At 39.7% G+C, this 24925-nt stretch overlaps 1 long non-coding RNA gene across 1 annotated transcript in view; it reads left to right on the top strand.

Moving 5' to 3' along the window:
- LOC120410218 overlaps nucleotides 1-24925 on the top strand; it is a 58715-nt gene that overhangs the window by 20679 nt on the left and 13111 nt on the right. Inside the window, exons 3-5 of the long non-coding RNA XR_005602203.1 lie at nucleotides 902-1018; nucleotides 2894-3958; nucleotides 5348-5532. This is a non-coding gene — a long non-coding RNA (uncharacterized LOC120410218). The remainder of the gene's footprint in view (nucleotides 1-901; nucleotides 1019-2893; nucleotides 3959-5347; nucleotides 5533-24925) is intronic.

The raw sequence follows: 24925 nt of genomic DNA, 5'->3' as shown, positions 1-24925 counted from the left end.
AAAACTCTTTCAGAGGCTTTGCTCTGGCCTTCCATTCACACTTTCCATACTGCATCCAATACTTGCACTTAAAAATACTTGCACATAACATTCAAGAATTACAAAATCTATGCTCCTGTGATGACAGAAGTTGATCTAACTGGCCACATATTTCTCCTTGCCTTTCAATTTGCTGGTTCTGGCCTTTATCTGTCCTCATATAGCACCATCTTTGCTCTGAGATCTGGTGAGAAAGTTAATAACTTTCTTGGTGTCAGTTCTGTTAGTGCCAAGAAGGGATGTGGGACTCTGAGGCAAGGACAGAGCACGCCAGCAGTTTGGATTGGTTCAGGCTGTGTTAAAAGTACAGCCTGATGATGCTGTTCTATGACAGTTTCTGTGCAGCTTAAACACATGATCATTCTCCAGATCCCGACAGTGAGAGGAGGTGAGGACAAAGAAACCAAACAGCTGTCCCGGGGCACAGAGATGTCTGATCCATAACTAGAACTGAGATGATGATTTTTTAAGTCAGACTGTAATCACAGGTGTCACCAGGATATAAGCAGCTATTTGCTGCTCTTCTGGAGACAGTCAATCAATCTGGATAGCTTTGTTCAAGAAATACCAAGTGTCTGATCAAGAAAAAAGGTAAATAAATGCTGGTCATGCTGCAGTAGAGGTTGGGACAGATTCTTACCTCATTGACTGTGATGCATGCCTGGGTAGTCCTTCTACCCAGTGTAATTGATACCAGGGTGTCTTGTGAAATTAAGATTTTCTAGAGCTTGAGGCGGAGAGAAGAGCAAGTGGCAAGGGTATCAACCCTGTTTATACATCTCTAGATTTCTAAAGAAGCAGGTGTTTGTGTATGTGACTTTATTTACTTGGACTGGCTTTGACACTGGGTTTCTTCCCTCAGCAAAGTTCAGAAGGAGCTCTGCTTTTACTGCTCCCGTGAAGCCTGTGCCCATGGAAATAACACAATATGGTTGATTTACTTTGCATAAACTCCAGCATGGCTGAATCAAAGGAACAGGTAATCTCATTTCGTAACTGTTGTCTCTGAAATCCAAGATTCCAGTGGAGAATAGTGGTGGAGAAAGATCACTGAAAAAGAAGAGTAATTTGCACTTAAAAATACCCAGCATATGCCTTCTCAGAAGCATGCTGTGATGTGATATATATTAAACTAAGTTAACATTAGTGGCCACAGAGCACTCCTAATGAACAGGAGATATCCTTTGAAAGGTGTTTGTTCACCATTTTTTCAGTATCTTCTCTTGGGGGTTCCACAAGCACTGACTTGGGCTTGTCACAATCTTGGTAAATTATTATCCTGATATTATTCTAAAGAGGTGGTATGAGCATGGTGATAGCAGACAAAGCTCTTGGGAAGATAGGATCCAGGGGAAGCCATTGAAAATCTCAACTTGGTTAAGAGCATCTGATTGTCCCTAGAAGTCTGACATTGTACTAAATATGCATCAGCACTGTGTTACCAAGAATGCATCCTGGGGAAGAGCACTGCCACAAAAATCTCTTTCCCAGTATTTCCTAGGATTCAGTTTGGCTGCATCTTGAACAAGATCACTGCAATGGCAACTGCTTGGTTTGTATGGCTTGGGTAGAGCTGGCTTTGGGAGATATCTGAGCTTTAATTTGCTCACTGCTCCAGACCTTGTGAAGTCTGGTAGAAGAAGAGGCTTTCTTCATCCTGTATTTAAAGAAGCCTCAGTGGGTTGCTCTAAAGAACTGGGGTATTGGCTTCAGCTTCAAGTTAATGAAACCATAGCAACATGCTGTGGGATGCAGGAGCTGACGGGCTATATATCAAGGGTGGTTCAGTCTCCGTGAAAGTGAGAGTAAGCCTCCAATACATGATTTTAAAGAATTCCTACAAGTTTGGTTTGCTCTCTGCATTTAACAGTGAGTGGTCTAGGACATAAATAAACCGTTTCATCTACCTGAAGCTAGATCTACTTGCTTTAATATAACTGTGAGGAACTCTGTCTTCACAGAGGAACTAAGCATAGTCTGAAACCAGTTGTCTGTCTATAAGCATACACAAAATCACAACAAGCAAGACATGCTGATTATTGGCTAGAAAACACCAGGGAAAGTTAGGTGGCTCAAGGAGCAGCAGGCATGTTATTCTCTGTAATGAGGGAATTTATTTTCCAGTCTGGTTTGACCTCAGATTGTATTGTTCATTTCCTTATCAGAATTGGTGATCTATAAACCTAGGACACCATCTTTTAAATAATGCCTGTATCATTTATCACAGTTTTTCTCTCCATCTCTGGCATTGTGAAACCCTTCAATTCAACAGAACTTGAATTACTGAGGTGAACCTCTTTGGTGTACTTGTAGGGTATTTAAGTGCCACCCTTAAGAAGCCATTTGCAATGCCCCAAACACTTACTGATGCTCTACAAAACCAAATTACAAGCAGTGTTTATTCCTGAGCATTATTAACTTCAAGTATTTCTGGCTCATAGGAAATCTTAGCTCAAGTCTATCCCAATTCAGAATAAAACCAGTGTTTGCAGTTATCTGCAAATCAGAAATTTTTATGTAACCCCTTGGAAATGGCAATTGCTACATGAAATAATTTGTTTCCTTATTACACAATGAAGGGTTGAGCAAGCCAGAACAACTGATTAGAACTGGGAAGCTTTGAGATTCCCAGCCCAGAGCTTCTGCTTTGTGAGGAGGACTACTGGAAGCCCAGAAGGTCTGTGCTTTGCCTTGAGTTCTCTAGGTTCTAGGTTACCTTGGACAATAAGAGTAAGGGCCTTTACTGCCTGTACTCCTGGTTAGTGCACTAAATTACTGGATTAATCAGACTAGACTAGAAATTAGAGTAGATAGGGCTTGAGCTAACTTGATTTCTTTTTAATTTTTTGACCAGGTCTACCAGTGAGGTCCTACCTGCTTGTAGTCTTCTAGCAACTGGCAAAACAAAGAACTGTGTGTATATAGAACTGTAACAGGATGTGTTTTTACCTGAAGAGGTACTTGGGTTTCTCAGTCCTGAGACTGGGTTGAAATTTAGCACAGAGAAGTGCACTGGCAACTAGAGAACAATTAAATACAGCAATGCACCTTACTTGGGATGCACACTTGCACTGGGAATATGTGATCCTGTTCTACTCTCAGTTTTTGGTGTGTGGGTCAGGAGTGAGGAGGGTGAGAACACTGATGAATAAGCAAATATAAGGGTTGCAGCTCATAGCAAGGCAGGGTCTGCTTAAAATGTCTAATATGACACAGATTAAACCAATTTGTTTTTCCATTAAAGAGAAGCTAATAATGCGCTTATAAGCATTTTTTCTGACTATCTCCACGCAGTTTATGTCTGTAGAGTGGGAGATACCTGCATAAGGTTAGATATTGTATTGTGACTAGAACAATGTGTTTTAGGGTAGTGAAATACTTAGTGCACTGCCAGGTGTTCTTGGTCAGTCAAGTTTCAGCTGCTTTTGGTTCATCTAAGACACGCCTATTGTATGAAAACTGGTTGTGATTTGATTTCCTAAACCTTACTTCTGAAGTATTGTGCTCCAGTATAAGGATTTTTGAAGGTCTGGGTTCATTCATCAGCATCTTCTAAAGCATTGGTGTCAAGCTGTTCAACATGTTCCTTGAGCACAAATGTAGTCAAAAGTGTAGAAGAGTTCTTTATGCAAAATTGCAGGAGTGTTTCCATTAAAAGCTATTGTAACTCCACCTGCCTATGTGAATCAGCAGGATTAGTCAGCTGGTGGCATTACATGGAATTAAAAAGCTGGTTTTTACTTAGGAGGAACTTGTCTTGAAATTTTTTGCACTTTTTTTTTGGATGGCATTGTTTATGTTGCATTTTAAGAGATTGTTGTGTTTTACTGACATTTCCTGTTTTCAGTTTTGATGATGAGCTACAGTGTCATTTCTGTCCCACAGGGAGGACAGAAAGGAGTTCATCTTCCTTTATGTTGTAAGTAAATGGTCTCATGTGGTGGGACTTTTAAGTGCCTGTTATTTGTAGCAGGAAAATAACGAGGGTTTTATATCAGCTCTCTAGTTGCCTGTCCGTATGACTGAATGAGTTGAAAGTTGATGACTTTGCATTGTAGTAATTTTGAGAACTTTATTTGGGCAAGTGACTTTCTTTCTTGGGGTTCCTGACATCTGGAAACTATATACAAAGCAAGCAAGTGAATATGAACTGCCACATTTGGTTGGTTTTGGTTTACAGGCCAGCCAGTAATTCATACTTACAATTCCTTCTCAACTACTGCAAGGGATGGCAAGATAACTCTGCACCATAAGAGTGTCTTCCCAAAGAAATAAAACAACTCCATTACCTAAATGTACCAAAACTAATAGTAAATAACACATTCCCCTGTATGTTGTCTGTGACCTGTTCAAACCGAGCAAGGCAGCTTGAGGATTGGCTCCATGAACGTCTGAAGAATTGATAGATCCACCCTCAATCCAAACATGTCTGGGTGGTTCTCCTGTCCTCAGAGGAGGGGAACCAATTCTAGGAGCACACTCCCTAGCCTGTTACACAACTCAAGCATGCAGGCACTCAAATAGGTGATCTTGATGTTTTCAGCTCCCTAAAGAGACTGACCTTTTTGCCTCCACTTTCAGAAACTCTGCTTGCCTTCTCTGTGTGTCAGGGAGGGCAATGGGAGTGGCTTCTAATCTCTCTGTAAAGCAATGTGGAACACCCTAGTGTGTGGCATTGTTGAGGCCCCACAAGAAGGGACTTCTTGCAGCAGACAGTGGCAGGGCAGAGCTGACAGATGTAATGATGAGCCAGAGGCACTGCAAGGTTCAATGCACAGCTTAGGAAGAACCTTTTAAGTTGTGTTTTATGTGTGTGAGGCTATGCTATTTATCCACGTTTTATAGGGCTTGTTTTTACCTATAGAAAGCACTGTTAGCAATATTTAGACAGATCTTCAAAGCATCATCAGATGTTTGAGACCAACAGTCAGCCTCAGTTTTGTTGAGACGGTAATTTATACTAAGAAAAATCAATACATGAGGGCTTTTACAGCAGAGGACACAGCTGTACAATAGAAAAGTAGGATGTTGGAGTCTGTTGACTTCATATATACAACGCCATTGATTTGAAGAGGTATATTGTAATTTTGATTCCTAGAAGGCCATTTCTCTTCTTAGTATGGAGAAGGGACAAAATGGTTTCCTGGAGAGCTAGGGGCTTGCAGCAAGCTGGGAATTGGAGTGTGTCCAGTATAATGGCTAATAGAGGTAGCTGTGGTGGTACTAGTGTAAAGACATCAAAATTCTGGGGATTTGGCTGTGAAGTATCTGAATATATCTCTTGAGAAAGCTTTCTTCTTGGTTTCAGTGGAGACTCAGGTGCTGAGGAAAAAGGAAGAGACTAAGAAAAGAGATGGAAGAACTTGTAAGCAAGATTGCTTGTGTTGGATTCTGGATGAACAGCAAAATCCAGTTTCCACTGCTGTTGGGACTTTTTAAACAGCAAGAAGATAAATCTGTGAAGAAGGAAATATACAAATCTACAAGATGGAGGTATATGAGAATCCTTGACATAACTTAGAAACACGAAGTTGGTCTTAGTGTATCTATTTGGTAAATCCTCTGTTACAGTTCTTGCTGCTCCTCAGAAAATTCTGCAGACTTGTAAACCATCTGTTTATTTCCTTCAGTCCTAATCTTACGTTTGCAAGAAAAAGTGTTTGGAAGCTTGAACTTAGGCTGAATCATCTTTCCATTCCTTCAAATTGTGGTCACAGAAGCTGGTTCTGATGCTCATTACTAGTTAACCATGATATCTAAACTGCTGAATTTGTCTGCAATTTGTTCTGTTACTGGGTACTGTTAGAGTGGATAAAGGAAAAGTCCAGCAAAATAATAACAATTATGTTGGTGTAAATATGTAGGTCCAACCACCAATTTCTTGTGATAGTATTGTAACTGTATGTTTTCCTTTTCTGCCTATAAAATGTGACAAATGCTTTCTTCTTCCCATCATATATAAAATTATATGCTCTTTAGGATGGCGACTTTTCCATTCATAACATTCAGATGACCCCTTGTGTCCCTTAAACACACCAATGCTGTTACCAAGAAAATGTTACGAAGCCTTTGGCCACTGGCTTATTATCCAAGCCAAGCAGAATGGTCGAAGTCTGCACTCACAGGGACCATATACTAAATGAAGTCTTGGTGTAAACCAGTTATTTCATGGTATTCTTGACATCACCTGTTCATCTTGACATCATGATGTTTCAGGTGGTTTTTGGGTTGTTTTTCTTTTTTGCAGCCAATCTATTTTGAAGGGTGGGAAGAAGGATGTTCTCTTTATTGTGTGCTTCTTCATGGAGTATTCTGTTGCATTAACAAGTTAAAAAAAGAAAAATAGGAAAAATGAAGAGCCTATCTGGCCTAGCTCAAATGTAATATTCTGGAAATAAAATTTTCACTGGCAGAATTAACAGCCTTCCAAAAGATAACTATTACATGGCATATACAGTTTTGTTTTGACATTGTATATGTCTAGCATTATATATTTATCTGAAAGATAATTGATGAAATTAAAGTAGCTCAAAACCACCTCCAGCTGAAAAAACACAGCGTTTATACAGTATAACCCTCGGGAAGCTTTGATATGTGTCTTTTGGATCAAATTGCTTTTCAAAGTTGGAGATGACTTTTGAATTTTGGATCCTCTTTCATGAGTTGAACATATGATCAAAAGGGCAAATTTGGCACCTAGGTTCCCTGTGTCTGTTGATTCAGAAAATATTTGTAGGAGTTCTTCTAAGAATCAATTCAGTATAATTTTTGGAAAATAACAATATATATTAATAGAATGTTATGCAATGAGTGATTCTGCAGTAGACTCCTCTGTGTCCCCAGAAATGAGTTTCCGTGCAATTGTCTGTGTGCTAAAGCAACTGCCTGGAGAGGGAATTGGGTAAGTATTCTCTGTCATGACACCTGTCTGAAGAAGGTCCTAGAGAGTTGTGGTGAGATGTGGAATGCCTCCAGTATAAATACCAGTAGACACTGCAAAGCTGGTGGGGCCCACTGCCAAGAACTGCACAGTTAGGTGTGTACTGCTGAGCACAAAATTCTTCAGAAAATCAAAGCAACAGCCACATAATGGAAAACTACTAAATAAGTGCACTGCAGAACACACAAGGGTACAACTTTGAATCTAGCCCTTCCCTTCATTCCTCATTTAATCTTCGCTTAGGGTGAGTATCAGTAAAGATCAGTTTAAGTCATGAGTCCTAAATTTGTCAAAAGTACTTGAATATTTGTTCAGTAAATAGAGGTCACCTGGAAGACAGAGAAGATGGTTTGTGATGGGCAAGTGAGAGATCATACTGTGTAATACTGTCACACAGTTCATGGTATTTGAGGTTGTTGACCTTTCTCTTTTGGCAGTGCAGAATATTTTCCAAAACAGGCATAAACCAGTAAGTTCTGACTTGAGAGCTCTCTGAGCTGTGAATTCATTCCTAGCAAGGGTTAGGATTTAAAGCATGAATCCTTAAATTTTCTTGAGATGCAGCGCCTTATTCTTCCCACACAAAGTGGTGTTATACTCTTGTAGTGAATTAAAATTATCTGGACAGAATGCTATTTTACTTATTTAAATTTTTTGAGTTCTGAAGTTTATTGCTAACTTAATAAATTGTCTTTTTCTTTCCTCCCCAATTACCACCACATTTCCCCGCCTCACATTTCCCCACCCCCCTCCCCCCCAACATTCACATTTTATTTTGATCATTATTTGCCTCAATCTCTAGGTATGATTCTGGAAACACTAAATATAACAGATTACACTACTAAACTCTGTAACAAAACTTTTCCCATTCCAGTTAGGTCTAAAACATGCAATGCAGTGGCCATAGCAAGCATCTCGCGTGTTTGAGAACTACAGAATGGCATTTCGGTACCCTGGCTTACAGTAGGACCAGAAGTTAACTTTGTTGGAATAATTGACAACCAGTGGGACTGGAGATCCACATGGTAGTAGTCTTTCTGTTTCTGAAGAAGGTTATACTGAACTGGTGAAAGGTCTGGAGCACAAGTCTTACGAGGAGCAGATGAAGGAGCTGGGGTTGTTTAACCTGGAAAAAAGGATGCTCAGAGGAGACATTGCTCTCTACAACTGCCTGAAAGGAAGCTGTAGTGAGGTGGGAGTCAGTCTCTTCTCCCAGGTAGCAAGCGACAGGGCAAGAGAAAATGGCCTCAAGTTGCACCAGGGAAGGTTTAGATTGGATATTAGGAAAAATTTCTTCACTTAAAAGGTGGTCAAGCGTTGGAACATGCTGCCCTTGGAAATCAGCCAGAAGTGTTCAAAAGGCTTGTGGCACTTGGGGATATGGTTTAGTGTTGAACACATTGCTGCTGGGTTAATGGTTGGACTACATCATCTTAAAAGTGTTTTCCAACCTTTGAACCTATGATCCTGTAAGTTTTTGCATGCTGCATTTGCAGAAAAGGTAACAGTGTTCCCAGAGAGGCAATAGTTTCATGCTTCCTAAGACGTGGAAGACCTGTGTACAGCCTCCTTTCATGAGATAACATAGAAGCAGAAAGAAGATGGTTTTCAGTGTTTATTTGCTGCTTTATGTCACTAAGTGGTTTGTTTGGTAGCGTAGTGAGTTACAGGGCACGAGACCAGAATCTTCTCTGCTGCTTCCTGGAAACCTGATAGCCTATATTGTTAACTTTCTCGTGCTTGATTCCTTCTTTACTATGTTGAGTTTTTTAAACTGTTAATTCCTTTGCATTCTGCCAGAAGATGATATGTTTCTCCAGGCAGTTAAGAGAATAATCTGTAAGTATTGTGGTTTTGGCTAGTGTACCAGGAATGCTGGCTCAGGCCAGGCTGCTCAGATGGGCATTCCTGGGACTGCAGAGCAGTTGTTATAAGTGAAGTCGAAGGACAGTAGCTAGAGATCTGGAAGTGCTTCCCCTCCATGCATTTATAAGGTAGTGTCAATGCAGAGAATTAGAGACCCCAGTTACCAGCTCAGTATGAGCTGAACTTTTTTTGGAGGAAGTAGTGTGTGTGTTGTTGCATGGAGCTGTCTTTATGGAAATGAAGAAAGACTTTTACAGAAGACTTCAGGAAGCATCACAGCAAACCCAGAGTAGCACATTCACTAAGTGTTCACCAGATTTTTCTAAGGTCTTTTTAGAAGACAGTTTCAGTGACCTGCATGTGCTGCCCAAAAGGAGCTGGAAACCATCTGGCATCAGTACATATCTGCACTGTTCTTCTGCAGGTCCAGTGTGAGGAAGGTGGTTATCTGGGGTAGTTGATAAAGGCATGATCTTAAGAAAGATCCTGAACTGCCAAGATGTACTGCTGAAGTAACTTAAGTGGTATTTTGTTCTTGCTTTTTCTTTTAATTTCTTTTACCTTTATAGTTTCCCTCATTGACCTTATCCCAAGACAGCAGGGGAAAGGAATGAGAAAGAAACGTAGAAATAGAGGCTAGTAGGCACTGAATGCTGAATGGTGTTGCCTTACAGATATCTATGCTTGCTTAGCATAGTCTAAAATTTGGAAGAATGCTGTATTCTTTGTAGTTTGGGGGGGTTTATGTTACACCTTGCATAGGATTGATTGCACATAATGTGACATTCAGGTACTACAATTTAAGGAAACTCTGGTTGAGTGATGATTCTACTTACGAGCTACCAGGGTCCTACAAGTTTGGGTTTTTTCTATTTAACACTTCCCAGAAGTCTGTTGAATTCTTTTAGAAATTGAGTTATTTCTTAAAAAGTCATACTACTTGTGGATTTTTTTTAATCTTCCACCTTTCCCTTTTTAGAAAAGGGAAAGTATCTGGGAATATCGAGAACACTTACTACATTTAGTTACTGGTATTTAAAATTTCCAATTCCCAGAAATAAATGATGCTTCCAAACTTGTCATGCAGCATATATTTCAACTGCTGGTGAGCACAAAGTTGCCTGGTTGCCCTATAACAGAGAAGACCTTCTATTTTGTGATTTTTACTGTTACTAGGGCCTCAAGTATTTTTCACAGATTTATGAGTCTACAGAGTACTAAATTACCAGTTTTCTTTTTCATTCAATGATCAAATGCTTGTCTTCAATGGGTGATTGTATGTCGAGAAGAAAATTGAAGGGGAAAGGAGGGGGAATATCAACTGAAAATATTTGCTGTGAAACATCCAAAATTATACCAAGACTTAGTAATTTACTGTCCATTTTAAATTATAAATGCCATTATTTTTCTAATGCAGTTGATCAGGTGCTAAAGCATTGTCTTGTTGTGTCTGCTGGCAACTGTTGAATAATATCACAATACAAAAGCACAGATTAGTGGCTGGCACAACAAAATTGATTTGCAAATTCTATAGCTCTGTTGTAAAGCTATCTGTGGAATCTTTTTCCTTTTTTTTCCTCTCTGGTTCTTCAGAACATTTTTCCCATTTCTGCAGTGTGACTTAGGTTTTAGTATTTAAAGGACTGATATTGCATGGAAAAATATGAGCACAGAGATGTTGCTTTTGGAAAGAAATTGTAGTTGAAATTGGAGAGGCTTTGAACTAAAAGAGCTATGGAAGACTAGGATGGAACAGAAGTACTGAACCTTGGATTTGTTAATGCAGCTTCTATTCCATGAAAATGCAGCTGTCCCAGAAACCAAGCTACTGTTTTGAACAGACTTCACAATGGGTCCCTATAGTTTTTAGCTTGCCTGCAAGAAAAGCCCTGTATTTTAAGGGATATTTCTTATTCATGTGCTACGTTAATTATTTAGATGTTCAGTAGCTTACACTCTGCAAGCTAAGAAATGCAATTATTGAATACACTCTCTTCTTGGTGTGGATTTCCACCTGAAAAGGCTTATGTTCGATCTTAGAAGAATTGTGGTAGGTTCAAGTATTCCTCTTATATTGTCTAAAGATTACACCTAAAATAGTAGAAATTGTGTTTGGGTAATAAATCATGGATATAATTGAGACTTTTCCATTGAAATTACAGGCCAGGGCAGTATCATGTCTTGTACTTGTGACCCAGACAAAAAAAATTACATACTGTGTACAAACTTCTAAAAAGGCTCTTTGCCGAGATTGTAAACAGCATGTAGGCACGGATATGTCTTTAATCTTTCAGCTGATAGTACGTTCAGGATAACAGAGCTTGTTGGAGGCAGAGTTTTGCAGTAACTCATATGACTGGGCCAGAGTTTCTAAGTAGAAGTCTTGTGGAGATCCTTGGCTGGATCCAGAGGCTATCCCAGAGGAAAACTTTACCTCTGGGGAACTTGTTGGTGTGATGCTGATAATAAGTAGCCTGAGGAAAAGGTTCAGAGTTAAGTGGTAAAACTGAAAAATGAAATGGCTTCCTCCAAAATTGAGCTGAGAACACTCACAGAGACAGGACTTGTGTAAGTTTCAGAATGATGTAAGTACCAAATACTAATAGCCTAAATACTTTCTGAATGTTGGGGCCTTTCTGAAGGCACTAGCCTGTGATGTCAAATTAGACTTTGTTTTGCAGACTTTGAATTTTTTTGGTAATGATATACGTGTGTTATCTTCATCCCCTCTTCTCCCCCACATCCATGGGGATCTCTTAAACACTGTGTCTGAAGAGATTTTCAATGTTTGCCGCTGATTGGAAAAATTCTTGTACATGGAATAAGGACTCTCTATTTGCAGCTAAACTCTTAAGGATTACTGAAATTATAGACAAACTATAATTGTGGTACAAATACTAATTACTGGAAAAATGGAACGAGTTCTAATTTTAAGACTGCTAAATATTCAGAGCTGTTAAATATTGTTTTTTTCACGTCTGAGCCTCAATTTAACTTCTTTTAATTTAAGCAGTGTTATGGAATTGATTATAATATTTTTGAACATTAAAACTGATAAGTTTTAATAGTTCAAAATAATTTGTAGTTGGAAGCAGATAAAGACATTTGAATGGGGAGAATAACCACATTCCTTAAAGGGAGTACACTTGCCATAAAATATCCCTTAAGAGACATGTAGCACCTTTTATTTTTAAAGGAACATTCTAGTACTAGAACAACTTCTAGCAACTGACCTTGGTATGGAGCCAGGCCTTGGTGAGCTCTGCGCATCCTTTGCTGTTCTGTTTTCTGTCCCAAGCTTCTATAACCCATGGCGTCCCTAGCTGGGAGCTGGAGCCTCAGCAGGTTGTTGTGAGGTGCAGGCAAGTCCTGCCCACTAATGCCTACACAAGAAAAAATGTGCGGGGAAAGTAACACAAGGGACATTCTAGGCACTCAGTATCACAAACATTGAGCCTGTCTGCATCTTTTAAATTGTACTTCAATGCATTACTAAAGTTCTGTTTAAAATATTTGGGTTTTCATATTTGTGATTAAAAGAAGCAGTGTATAAGAATACAAAACCAAAGTACTCACTGCAATCCAGCAAATGGGACTTTATATCCCCAAACGCGGAATCAATTAGCCATAAATTGAAAGCTTATGGCATTTGCCAAATGTGATCTGTAGCATGAATTGGAATAAAAACCCTGTGGATTAACAATTCAGTTGCCATAGAAACTTCTGAAACTGGAACTGAAACTTGCTGAAGAACGCAGCTCATGATATTTTGGTACCTCTAAGCCTTTATATATAATATCAGCTGTAACAATAGTTATGTGCATGATTTCTTTTTTTGGCCTCCTAACTCCCATGAGCACTGGAAATGGGTTCTTTATGGTTAACTCTGCAGTTGCTCTGGTTGTTCTTGCTGCTCAGGGTCACTACATAGAGGTGATCACTCCAACTCCTGATGCTGCAGGTATTATGTAGAGAATAACAGGCTGAAATTATGTATTTAGTATTTGCATCCAGGTGACTTGGTCACAGACCAATTTCAAGAATGTCATGTACCTAGCAGTTATACTCCTATACATACTGTTAACTCTTTAAAAGCTGTGTATAGCTGCATTCACAAGCTTCCACATCTAGACTGGATCTAGAACAACCCTCTATGCAATAACACTTAGCCGATTCAAAGGGCAGTTGGCAGCAGGTGGACCTTCCATTTCTAGTGTTTTAAATCTTGGTGCCTTCTCATTGCTCTCACGCCTGGGTTTGTTAGCTCAGCGCACCTGCAAATCAGACAGGTACAGCTTTTGAGAGACTACTATTATAGTCTGCAGAGAAACATGTTGGCGAAGTTGCAGTCAGCTTTTATATCAAGTCCACATTTATAACCACCAGTTGGACCATGGTTAGGTGAATGAAAGGCTGCTCTACAACTCTGCTCTGTTACATGCTCTCTGTTGCCTCTTTTATATTTAGAGCTGTTAGTCCAATACTTCCTGTGCTAAAATCACTTGAAATAGAGACCTTTGAAATTACTTACTGCAAGAGAAAATGTCAAATCCTTGTTCAACTGAAAGTGAAAGGATAAAAGACAAGGGTTTTAATCCAGCCTTTTAAATTCACTAAAAATCAAGCAACAGACATCCTTAGCCATAACCTTGTTCAAAGTTGTATTCAGAACTTTTGTCCTGGAGAAAGCTGAGACTTGGCATGACAAGAGACCACAAAAATCTTTAAATGATGGCAAGACAGCCAGGCCTGTCTACTCCAGATAGCTTTTAAAGCCCCTATTAGATTAATAGAAAAGCCTACTCTGTTGACCTATTGGTTTGCTTACACTTTAAGTCTTTGGATATTTAGGTATCTGGATGAGGCATCCATGAATTATTGACGTCTCTGTGTAGTAGTTGCTAACTGAATCCCTCTTTAACTTTTAGCCTGCTATTTAACATTTGTTTACAAGTTCTCAGTGCTTTTTGCTTGAGCAAAATGTGACACATATACTCACTGCTATTAATCAATGCAGAATCATATTTGAAACAGTACTGTCTTATGCACCCTGACTCTTCAACCAAACTCTGATTACTCCATTTTCAGCATTTTTATATCCTGTAAGATCTAGCATCTTGCTGCCATTTTCAATCTGTTCTTCTTGTAGGAGTGCTGTTTAGATGTTAACTATTTATAAGGGCCCTGCAATGTGCATTTTGGCTGTTCTTACCTCTTAGTGGAAACTGAGACTGGAGTATTATAAAAACATAACTGGTGCATGCAGTCTTGGGCTTCATGCCAAAATAAAGAAGGGATTGGAGGCAGGGGGAGGTAGGAGTGATGGGAATGGAAAAGGTCATGTACTCATAAGAAGTGGCTACAACTTGGCATAAATTTGGAAATCACATCTGTTTAATCTAATGATGAATTCGGCATAAAGTAGTTACCACTTCTCTTCAATCTAGAACTTCATTCTGCAGCCCTTCTGAGTATCATGTGGAATTTTAATCTTGATCCAATGTGTCTTGTTTCCTATTTCTCTGAAGTTCATGGATTAATAATGTTGGTTGGCTAGGTCAGGAAATTTGAAAATTTATTTGTGCATTTAAAGGGGCTGAAATCCTAGACTCCTAAAACGAATGCAGTTATAGCATAGTCTTTACAAAGGAGTAAAATAACAGTAATTTTAAAAGTCATTGAAGCTGTAGTTAATGAATATAATGGACAGAGATATCAGTCTTTTGAGGCCATTGGTCCATCTAGAACATGAATCCAAAAGAAAAAAAATGGGCTGTGCTATATAAATAGTTGATGCTGTTGAGTCTTTGATTCTTTATGGAGCCTTGCAGAAGACATGCAGTTTGCAGGAGTGAGACCTGGCATTTTGCTATTTTCATGGAACCGATAATCCGCATAGCAATAACACATAGTGAGCACTTCTGCTGCTGGAGTTAGCAAGTCTGGACTAGTTACTATTGTTGTGATACAGTGCTGCTGTATCAAGCAGAAGATTCAAAAACCTTTATTTGTCTGCGGTTGGGTTTTGTTTGTTTGTTTGTTTGTTTTAACCTGTTCAATTGACAGCCCAGCTAGTTACCATGCAATCGAAGGGAATGTAATTCCTTAGTACCTGAAAGCTAGAGAATTGTTTCTAGAGCTTATAAAACCTGTTTATGGTTGAATCTTTAGCAGTAGTGGAATCAGGGCTGGGGGAGGGTGTGGAGAATTATGTAACTGCAAAACCAAATCTAATTGGAGCGACGTAATAAAATTGTGAAATAGGCCAATGGAAAACTAGAGATAAAGAATGGCAGGAAACATACACAAAACCTGATTCTGTGGAAGTCCTTTTCTACAGCGATTCTCTTTTGACAGCATGTAAAGGGCCAGATCCTCAGCTGGTGTTAGTTATCCCTCAGCTGAGACAACAGAGCTGCACCGATTACCAGTTTAGGCTTTGACACAGCCTGGCTGACTTCCAGCTTGCACTTGGTCATCTGGTAATACCTATATCGGTGTAGGACATAAACATATGCATGGCAGAAACAGGAAAATGCTACAACCTTTTCTTCTGCAAGAATAAAGGCTGGCAAACACCTTCAAAGCACCCCCAACAGCCAAACAAGCAACCTGCCTGACACCCCTTGAATCCTACCATTTTCTGTTAGTTTTTATCCATGCAAACTTTTGCTTATAAGAACATTCCTAGAAAGAGAAGACTAAAATCTTTGCGTGAAGTGCTTGCACCAGTACTTGTGCATAATCTTGTGTAGTGACTGTGATTTGAGTCATGCAGTGAGCCACAAATTGATACCATGTAGGATAGAGAAATGAACATGGATGGTGGGTGATTGGTGTAAAACAGCCTTGAGATAACTGGCATAAAACCGTCAATTTACTCATGCTTTCAGGAGTTCAAACAATGACTAAGGATCATAATTCTGAATTCGAAGTCTGGTCAAATATTTTTCTACCAAAAAAAAAAGTAAATATTTGTTGAAGAGTTCTGTTTTCATGAGCAATTACATAATTTTGCAAAATTTATTAGAACCATGACTTTGTAGAAGACCACAGCTTAAAATCTGTTTCAAAACAACTTTTGCAGATAGATTTTTACTCCAATGTTCCCAACATGGTTGGCTTTGCTTTCAGGAATGGTTCCTCTGAATTTAACAGGTTCATTTATGGAATAACGAATATAGGGTCTAATTCTGAGACTTCAGTAAGAAAATGTTTCAGATGCTATAGCTGAACACAGGTGTGCAACATCAGGTTGAGACAAGTGTTGCAGACATAAAGGGATGTGGATCTGCTGTGATCAGTGCATCCTCTATACTTAATACAATTTATTATAAACTCTTTTGGATCCGTCCATGCTTTTAACATAAATCACCTTCTAACAGTAACATTACAGACTTGCTGCTACTTTGTCTTAGGATGTTGCTTCTCAAATTTAAGAATTGACCTTATTTTCTCTAAAGCTGAATATTAAGGTGCACAGATGTCTGTCTTTACCTGATCATAAAATACCTGTGCCCAAGAGTGGTGCAAAAGTTCTAAGAAAAATCTTTCTTATCTGCTTCATTGAGATTCCCTGAATGTCATTTGTTAGCAACTTCTCGCAGGTATGAATAGGAAGCCTGAAAACAGAGTTATGTGCTCAACTGCAGAGGAAAAAATTATTTCACAAGAGACACCCTGTGGAAAAATTGGTCTTTCTTGCACAAGTAGGTGTAAGTTTACCAGAAGAATTGATATGGGTGACTAAAAAGTCCATAGGCTTCCTATAGTGCTACCTGATACGCACAAATTGGCAATCACAGAACACTTTTACAGTCATGTTGTTGCATTGCTCCAGCATCTTCAAAGTGTATTGATCCAGCTCTGCTTATGGTTTTGCAATGTCATCCTTCTTTGCATGATCTTGGCCAAGTATGGCCAGCTGTGTAGGATGATACTTGTGTTGCCTAGAAACATCAATGCACGAAATAACTATCAGAATATTCTCTATAGGGTATACTTGCTTAAGGCCTACCAGATTCAGGGAACACTTAAAATGCATATTTTAAAAATACGTGACTACATTAACATGCTTACTCCTACCTAATGTGAGGTAATACTGAGATGCTGATAACCCTGAGATTGGCCTGAGTATCTATAATATGCCCCTCAGACTGGCTCAGTGCCACTAGTCACTACATCATAATCTATAATACGAGTAAAAATGATGGCCATTTTTGATTTTACCTTTTATTTACAAAAGATGTTCAGTCAGCCCTATGGAAGTGAATGTTTCACTGCTGTCTTCTAGAAATCACACAGTGCAATAGATAAAAAGTTTTCTTGCCCTTTGTAATGTTTCAAACAGCAATTCCATTGCCTGTTATATGTGTTTCTGAGCATTTGAAACATTGAAAAATGGTTCGAGAGTAAAATACTAAAAATAAACTAACTTAGCTAATCAGGTTCCTTTTGTCTAGTAAGCCGTGGTAATCACCATATACTCAAAATCTATCTCTCAGGAAGAAAATTGACTTAAACTTTTGCCTTCCCTGAGTTAATAAGACCTGGCAAGTCATGAGTAACTGTGTTAAACTGCTTTTGGGTAAAGCTTCAAAGTTGACCATGCTGATTAATTTAAAGAAAAATTCAAACCAAATGAAAGCCTTTTACTGGTATGATGAAGACATAGCTGATAATTCAAAAGCTTAAGTAGAAAGTTTGAAGGGTAAATGATGACTAGACAAAGTCACCGTATTAAAAAAACCACCCAACTATAACACTGCACTGTGCATGGGGTTATGGAGTCAGTAATGTTTTCTAATCTAATGCTCTTATCAGAACTGAATTTGTCCTGTTTGTAGCTATTCCATATCCTTCAGGGGGAATTATGAAGGTGGAGTCTCTGAAATAAGCCAGAACTTGGTTTCTATCTTGTTCATGCAGCTGAATTTACCCCTGATAACAAAAACCCCACAGTTGCTTTTCAGCTATATGTTGGGCTTCCTAGCAATTGCTGTTACAAATATAATGAACTGAACATGACTTTCTCAGTAAGGCTCTGAAATCTGATGCAATTTGCATAATGAAATATGCTTGGGGTTCATGATTTTAGCTAAAGTTAGCATAGTGAAATATCTCACAAAGGAAAAGCAACCTAGGTGGCTCAGATTAAAGCACAGAGAGGTTGTTGTAGTAAATGGAAGTTGGCAAATTTAAGCTGGAAATGATAGGTGAACTGTTAATGCTGTGGATAAGTGAATAATTGCAAAATGTGCCTAGAATGCAGTGGACATCATGTAGTTTGATATCCTTATATCAAGACTGGCTTTCACACTAAAGTTTTCCAGTAGTTAGTTGTTGTCTTTCTTCTTACAGGAAGTGCATGTTCTTGTTTTCCAGTCATGGAATACCGACCCTGGAAAACAGTGGTACTATTAGCATTAAGGGAGTAGAGAAGGTGAATCCTTTAAAGATTAAATATTGGCTCATGGTATACCAGAGCAATGTTGTGACTTGGCTCTGGTAATTTTTATTTACCAAAGTTGATGTTAGCCATGGAAAACTGTGCATGAGTCTTCCCATTCAGCTGTGGTTTTTGTCCCTGGCTACCTGGCCTGTGACCACCTGTAGGTATAGATGTTCTGTAGTTTGAAGCAGAGGAACTTAGTACACCTTTAGGGGATTGTTCAGTGTTCTTGTGTGACTTACATGCACTCTGTGAGTCTTGGCTGCCAGCTGTCAATAGTGGTTTTTAACCAAAATACAGATCAGAGGGATCAGAATCCTAAAATGAGGAACATCATGGCCTGATGTAAACCCTTGCATGGGGGGGAAGCTGTCTAGGCAAGGCAAACTCAGTGCCAACCTCAGACTTCACTGTAGTTGCATTTAGATGTGCATTGTGGAGAGGATGCAATATGTTAGAGTAAGAGGTTTCCTTTCTCTGGCTCCAGTGGGAGCAGGCTGAACCCTCTGATAAGGATGTTGAACTGACTTCTAGCCTTCTCAAGCAGTGGATTCTGACTCTCAACCTCATTCAGGCCTTTTTGACAAGTTCAGCCTGTTGAAACAGGAGATTACATTTAGGCTACTGGAAGTAAGACTCCCTGTTGTCACTATGTTTTGACCACCACGAATTCTGTCCTGCATGGAGCACAAATCCACTTTTGTCTTGTCTTCTCTGAAGCAAGATTACCTTTTTTTCACCCTACAGTGAAGAACCTTTAAATACCTGATGATAACACAGACTGTTTCCCTTACCCTTACTTTCAGCATCTGTAGCATTGTGTGCCATTCTCTACATGCTGTGCACATGGATTTATTAATGTACCGAAGATGCTAAATTTACTTGGGAAACTATTTTCATCCCAGGTCACAGTGCTGCTTTGATTTGCTGATGGGCCTCTGCATTTCTTTGCCAACATTCCTGCATGTTTCTGGTTCTTCTTTATTTATTTTTCTAATGCCCGTTTCCTCTCATTAATTACTCTAAACCGACACAAATGTGATTTACTCATATTACAAGAAATCTCTTACAGGGCATGTAACTTCCTGAATATTATAATATCTTAATTAGGCTATGTATTAAGTAGCAAAATACTTGATTAGGTCACTTACTATTTCTGTCTATTGCAAACTAGTATCTGCAAGCTTAACCCTAGAGGCTGATTCTGGCTAGTCATATAGTGCATAAATCATGAGTGGCCTTGAAGTAAGCAGTTTTGTAATGCCGCAGTCTCTCAGCCCTCCTGGGACTCTTCCCCAGAGGACAATTCAACACCTGGTTATTGGTTATGAAATGACAGATGTATATAAGGTAGATACAATTGTCTCCCTCTTACTGAGCATAAAATGAGCTGGCTAGCTCTGATTTTTGAGAACCTGGTCTGGGACTAAAATAAGATTTGGCTTTTTTAGCATTAGGTGACTGAAATACATAAAGCAATCCCTGCAGCAGAAATACATGTCGGTTATAATTAAGCATCATCTATATGTGTGTGGGGGAAGAGGACTGAAACTGGTGATTTAAGAGCAAATTCCTCCTACACTGCGTCTCCTTGTGAGAACAGGAGTGAGCCTTGCTGCACTGCAGTACTTTTTACATCTCTTCTGTTTCTGAGAACCCAAAAAGTGGTCAGAAAACCAGTGAATGCCTAAAATAAGGGGGATTATAGGGAAGGAATTTAAAGCATATTTATCATGCTCAGTATATCTGTGTCAGTCTGTAAGGTTTGGGACAGCTGTGTGTTGGGAGGATGGTCACTGGAATTTCAGGAACCAGCCCTTGTTGAAGAAGAAAGTGATCTTTCATGCCAAATTACATTTTCTGGTTATTACTCAATCAATCCTGTTTGAGGTTCATGCAAGCAAGTTTGGGAGTAAAACTCAGTTACTTTTGAAATGCCGGAAGAGCAGTTACTTTTAGAAGGCTCAAAGAGGAATACTGGGGGAAGGATCAATCTAATTGCCTGCATAAAGCCTTCAGCACTGCTTCAGGTTGTACCTCCTGAGCTCTGTGCACAGCTACTGAGTATGTTCAGTACAGCTTTCAGGAACAGAGAATAATCACCTTCAGCAAATTTACTCAGGAGGTGCCTGTCTGCCAAGCGGAGCCACCTCCCTCCTTAGTTGTGTTTATAAAAACACTGCTTAAATGGGGAAAACAAGAGAAGACCAAACAGATTCCTCGACCCACCCAGTACTTCTCTCTGCAGCACACCCTCCTGTGTGGGATCCATCACATGACAGGGAAATGCTTCTGGAAGCTGTTATTTTAAAATATTGGCAGCACATCTTCGGGTGGGACTGCTCTATCTCGTATCTTCTTACATTCTCCTACCAGCTACTTCTCCTGGTTTATATGTTGCTCTGGCTGTATCAGCTGTAACAACATAATTCTTGTTTGTCCTCTGTGTGACTTTTTCATATGCTTTGAGTGAGGGTTGTTCTGTGGGTCATGTGCCAAAGACTAGTCACCAGATCTGACACTTGTGTGTCTCTGGAACCCCAGTGGGGAAACAATAATCTCCAAAAGGCACAGATGGCTTTTGACACTGTATTGATGCACCTGCATAGGCCAGAGTGTGCTCAGATGTACAGAGAGGCAGTGCTACTCCAAACTCAGATTATCTGTGCAAGGCATGATAAATGTCCCTGCATGTCCTTGCTCCCTGGTGCAGTAGTGTAGCCTGAACTTCAGTCTGACTGCAGGTTCCTGCTGTGCATTTTACAGCAGCTTGCACTTAACTCTGAGCCTGGCTTCAGGAGATCCTGCCTTACAATATCCTTTCCATTCACTAGACAGCAACCTCCTGCCCTTTTATTGTTTGGGACAGTTGTGCGTGGGGAGTGCAAAGAAGTGATAAAGCATATGTAAGCCCTCACATTGTTTTTCCACCGTCTTGCTGTTTTGAATGGTAGCTAATGATATTTGCAAACCTTCTTGCTGTTACACAGGTTTGTTCCATTCCAGTGAGGGACACCCTTTGCCTCTTGCTGGGTGTTCAGAAACAATGGACCAGTCACAAAAGGATTTTGCTGTAGCAGTTGTTTCTGTTGGCTGGGCTAGTCCTGAAAACTTCTCCTCCTGCTGTGTACAAAGAGTGCTTGAGCTGAGGGCTTTAATGTCTTGCATGGTCAAGGTTTTGTTTTAAAGGGTGTAGTAGTTTATTTTTGGAAGGAACTCTGAGGAGCGGCCACATAGCATTGAACTCTCCTATCCTGTTTATCACCTCCAAGTCCAGCTCTTCTCCCAAAATGGGTTTTCAAGATGCAGCACTGTGCTGAACTACAAGGTAAGATTTGGCAATGAGTTTTCTGCTTTTGGCGAAGTATTAGTTGGCACAGGAGTTTGAAAATTGCTTGGGGATAAGCTACTTAGTCTAATTCACACCTAGAATAATCTAACACACTAGTGGAGTTCCTTTACAAGTGAATTTGTTCTCTTTTCCCCATATGTTATCTCAAATCTGCTGGAACACAACTGCCATAGCCACCATGGAAAGGCCGATTAAGTCAAGAAGGGCTAATACAAGGCTCAGCTGAAAATACTGTTTAAAAAGTTAAATTCCTGAATTTTCTTGTCCTATGTGTCTTGTCCTGTTTTGCTTGTGCTCTTGAAAGAGTCCTGCAGAGGGCCTTTTCTGCATTTCAGGCACTGTATGAGAAGAAAGTAGAGGAAAAATTATCACTTAAGAGACTTGTCTAAGATAGATGGATGGAAACCAGCAATCCTAATTTGCAGAGTCTTGGAGTTCTGAATAATCTAATTTAGCTGTCTCAGAAGGATAATTTTGCTAGACTTCCAGTTGAGTGTTCCAGAAGCATAACTAGACTGCTGCAGAAGGAACTCTGATGTGCCTAAATGCATTACTTGTATAGTTGCTTGACTGAATGCTGATAAGCAAAGCTGCAGCAGCCCATGTACTTAGATCTGTTGACTTTAATGAGACATGAGGCCCTTCTTCTCAAGTGCCGTTCTTGAATTGGTGTCTGACTACTCCAGTACTTCCAAGGCAGTTGTATCCAAGTCAAGACTACTAAGAAAACTCAGACTGAGCAAAGCCTCACAACCAGACTTGGTTAAGGGGATGTGTTGAATGGTCATATTTAAATGATGGGTGTGAGACAAGGAGTAAAGAAGATTGTAGTGTGTTCCCTATTGCTTAAATGCATCTTTAAAAACATTACCAAAATCCCTTATCACATTGCCTAATTGATAATAATAGAGCAAGCCTTTTTGTTTAGAGCGTCATCCATCCTAAGGTAACAGGGCTCCTCTTTGTACAGGATGCTACAAATGCTTATCTACAGGATTTGAAATGGATTTTCCAATTTTAGAAGAAAACCGTGAATTTAAATCATGTTCTGCTTCCCTTCTGCAGAAGATCTCGACATGCGCATCTCAAGTGGTAGTTGAGCAGAGAGCTCTGTGCCAGCCCCTGTAACAGTGAGCAGATTAGCAAGATTCTGAATTAATTGGAAACACCTTCCTGGAAGACTTGCATCATACAAGACTTGTTTTTTCAAGTGTAATTAAGCACTGAATATAGATAGAAATAGAGTTGGAGACAATGTTAGCGGGGTGCAGAGAACACACAAATTTCTCAGATTTTTGTGGCAAACTGTGCTAAACTTGTCCAAGGAAAATTTGTCAGCTCCTATCTTGTTCTAAAAGTTATAAAAAAGAGTGGCTGACCTGTTATTCCAGAAGCTGGGAACAGAAAAATTGTTGCTGTCCAGGCCTTGCTAACTTTCCCAGCTGTATTTCCTGTAGCAGGAGCTGAGGAAGGAACAGCTGCAATTGTTTTATGCTGCAAAAGGATTCCCTCTCACAGGAGAAATCCCCAGCTGAGTGGATTCACTAAGTTTTGAGCCTGCTTAGTGCAGAGTGTCACACACAGGGCAGCTTTAACAGCTACAGAATTCAGTCTTTGAAAGATAATGGTAGATATAGAACAGATGATTTCTGAGAAGTGGTATTAGGATACCTTTTCTGATGTTTCTTTCTCATGGATTTCAGTACATATTCTTGTGTGTTCTGTTAGGCACTGTATATGTGACTTGCAGTTCTCTCAAGTTAACCCCTAACTGTGAGACTTCTGTGTCTCGTAAATCGTATCATCTCTGACAGTAATGCTCTACTATCCCCCAGTAAGGATTTATCCCCCTGAGCACTGTATGAATCTGTAAACTCTTCCTGAAGTTGTTAATCTAAATGTAAACAATCTCATTCCATAACCTAAAGTATTGCCTTTGCCTTCTCTAGGTCCTGTCTGACTGACTGTCTTATTCCTAACAGTGACACAAGTAGCTATCCACATGCACTACTTAAGTATTTCACCTTAGTCTCTCCTTCCATCAATCTCAGTGATCTCTTCTTTATTAAAAACAAATAGTATTGACTGTGTCTGTCTCACAAAGAATTAGAAAGACTTGTGGCAGAAACTAAATGCAGAAGCAGTTGCTGTTTCTTCAAGAGGACAGTTTTACTTGTTAGAAGCGAGAACCCTCTAGCAGTACCCCTACATCCTTTGGGTGCAGATCTTTGGGCTCAGAAAGGTTTAGCAGTGGCTTGATACTAGGTTAGCAACAACTGTAATAAAAATAGGATATTTACACATATTGGAAAATTCTTTAACAAGTCCAGGGATTATAGAAGACTGGTCACAGCAACTGAAATATATTGTGCTAAGTGTTTTGATTTTAGTGTGTGTTTTAAACAAGGAACACTTTAATGAGTGTTTGAATACACACCATGTAGATAGAAATGATCATCAATTTTCTGTTCCTTCTAATGAAATACTGTGGTATCTCTCCCAGCCAATACTGCAGGAGTTTCCTTTTCCTGCTGGAGGTTGTCTTGTTCCTTGAACAGCATTTACTTAAGCATAGAAAGTTCTTTCATGTTTCCGGAGAGCTTGCTTGGAAAGCAGTAGTAAAACCTCAGTGCAAACCACAAAATTATTGTGGTAGTAAATTGTAATATGATGCTCACACATTTTCTGGTATTTGATTCCTGTAAACTTTTGTTATGAAACACTTAGTAATGTAGATCAATCCATGCTAGTGACAGCACATGTGGCTACAGAAAGTACACAGTGAATGGAGTCCTGATGACAACACTAGCAGTTACTTGAAACTGTACTGGCCTTGCACAATGTTTCTGGTGGCTTCATTTGAGAGATGCTTGTTCCAGGCCAGGTCCAACATGAAGGTCATTAGGACAGTAATATTCATCCCTTTCTGCTTCTTGTGAGCTATGGAAGAGAAATGAGCATGGGGCAAAGGGACTTGCCTATAACTAAAATGCAAGTGACAACAGGGAAATACAGTACATGGTGATGGGGGGAATGCAGTGAATCACCACTCCTGCTAGCTTATCCACAAGATTCTTCATGAGTGGAAGGGAGCAGGTGGCATTGCTACAGAAACACTGCCCCATTCCCAGAGCAAGGCAGCTGAAGCAGAATGAGGCAATGTTTGGCTAATGCTGCTGCAGGGGCACACACCAACAGTACAGGCAAGCTCCCAGCACACCCATTAGAAAGGCAGGCAAGTATTGCTTTTGCAGCCTTTATTTTGAGCTGTGTCTGT

Source organism: Corvus cornix, chromosome 6, assembly GCF_000738735.6.
Source record: "Corvus cornix cornix isolate S_Up_H32 chromosome 6, ASM73873v5, whole genome shotgun sequence".
Classification (NCBI taxonomy): domain Eukaryota; kingdom Metazoa; phylum Chordata; class Aves; order Passeriformes; family Corvidae; genus Corvus; species Corvus cornix.
Note: the sequence above shows the minus strand (reverse complement) of the source record. Positions and strands in the feature narration are given on the sequence as shown.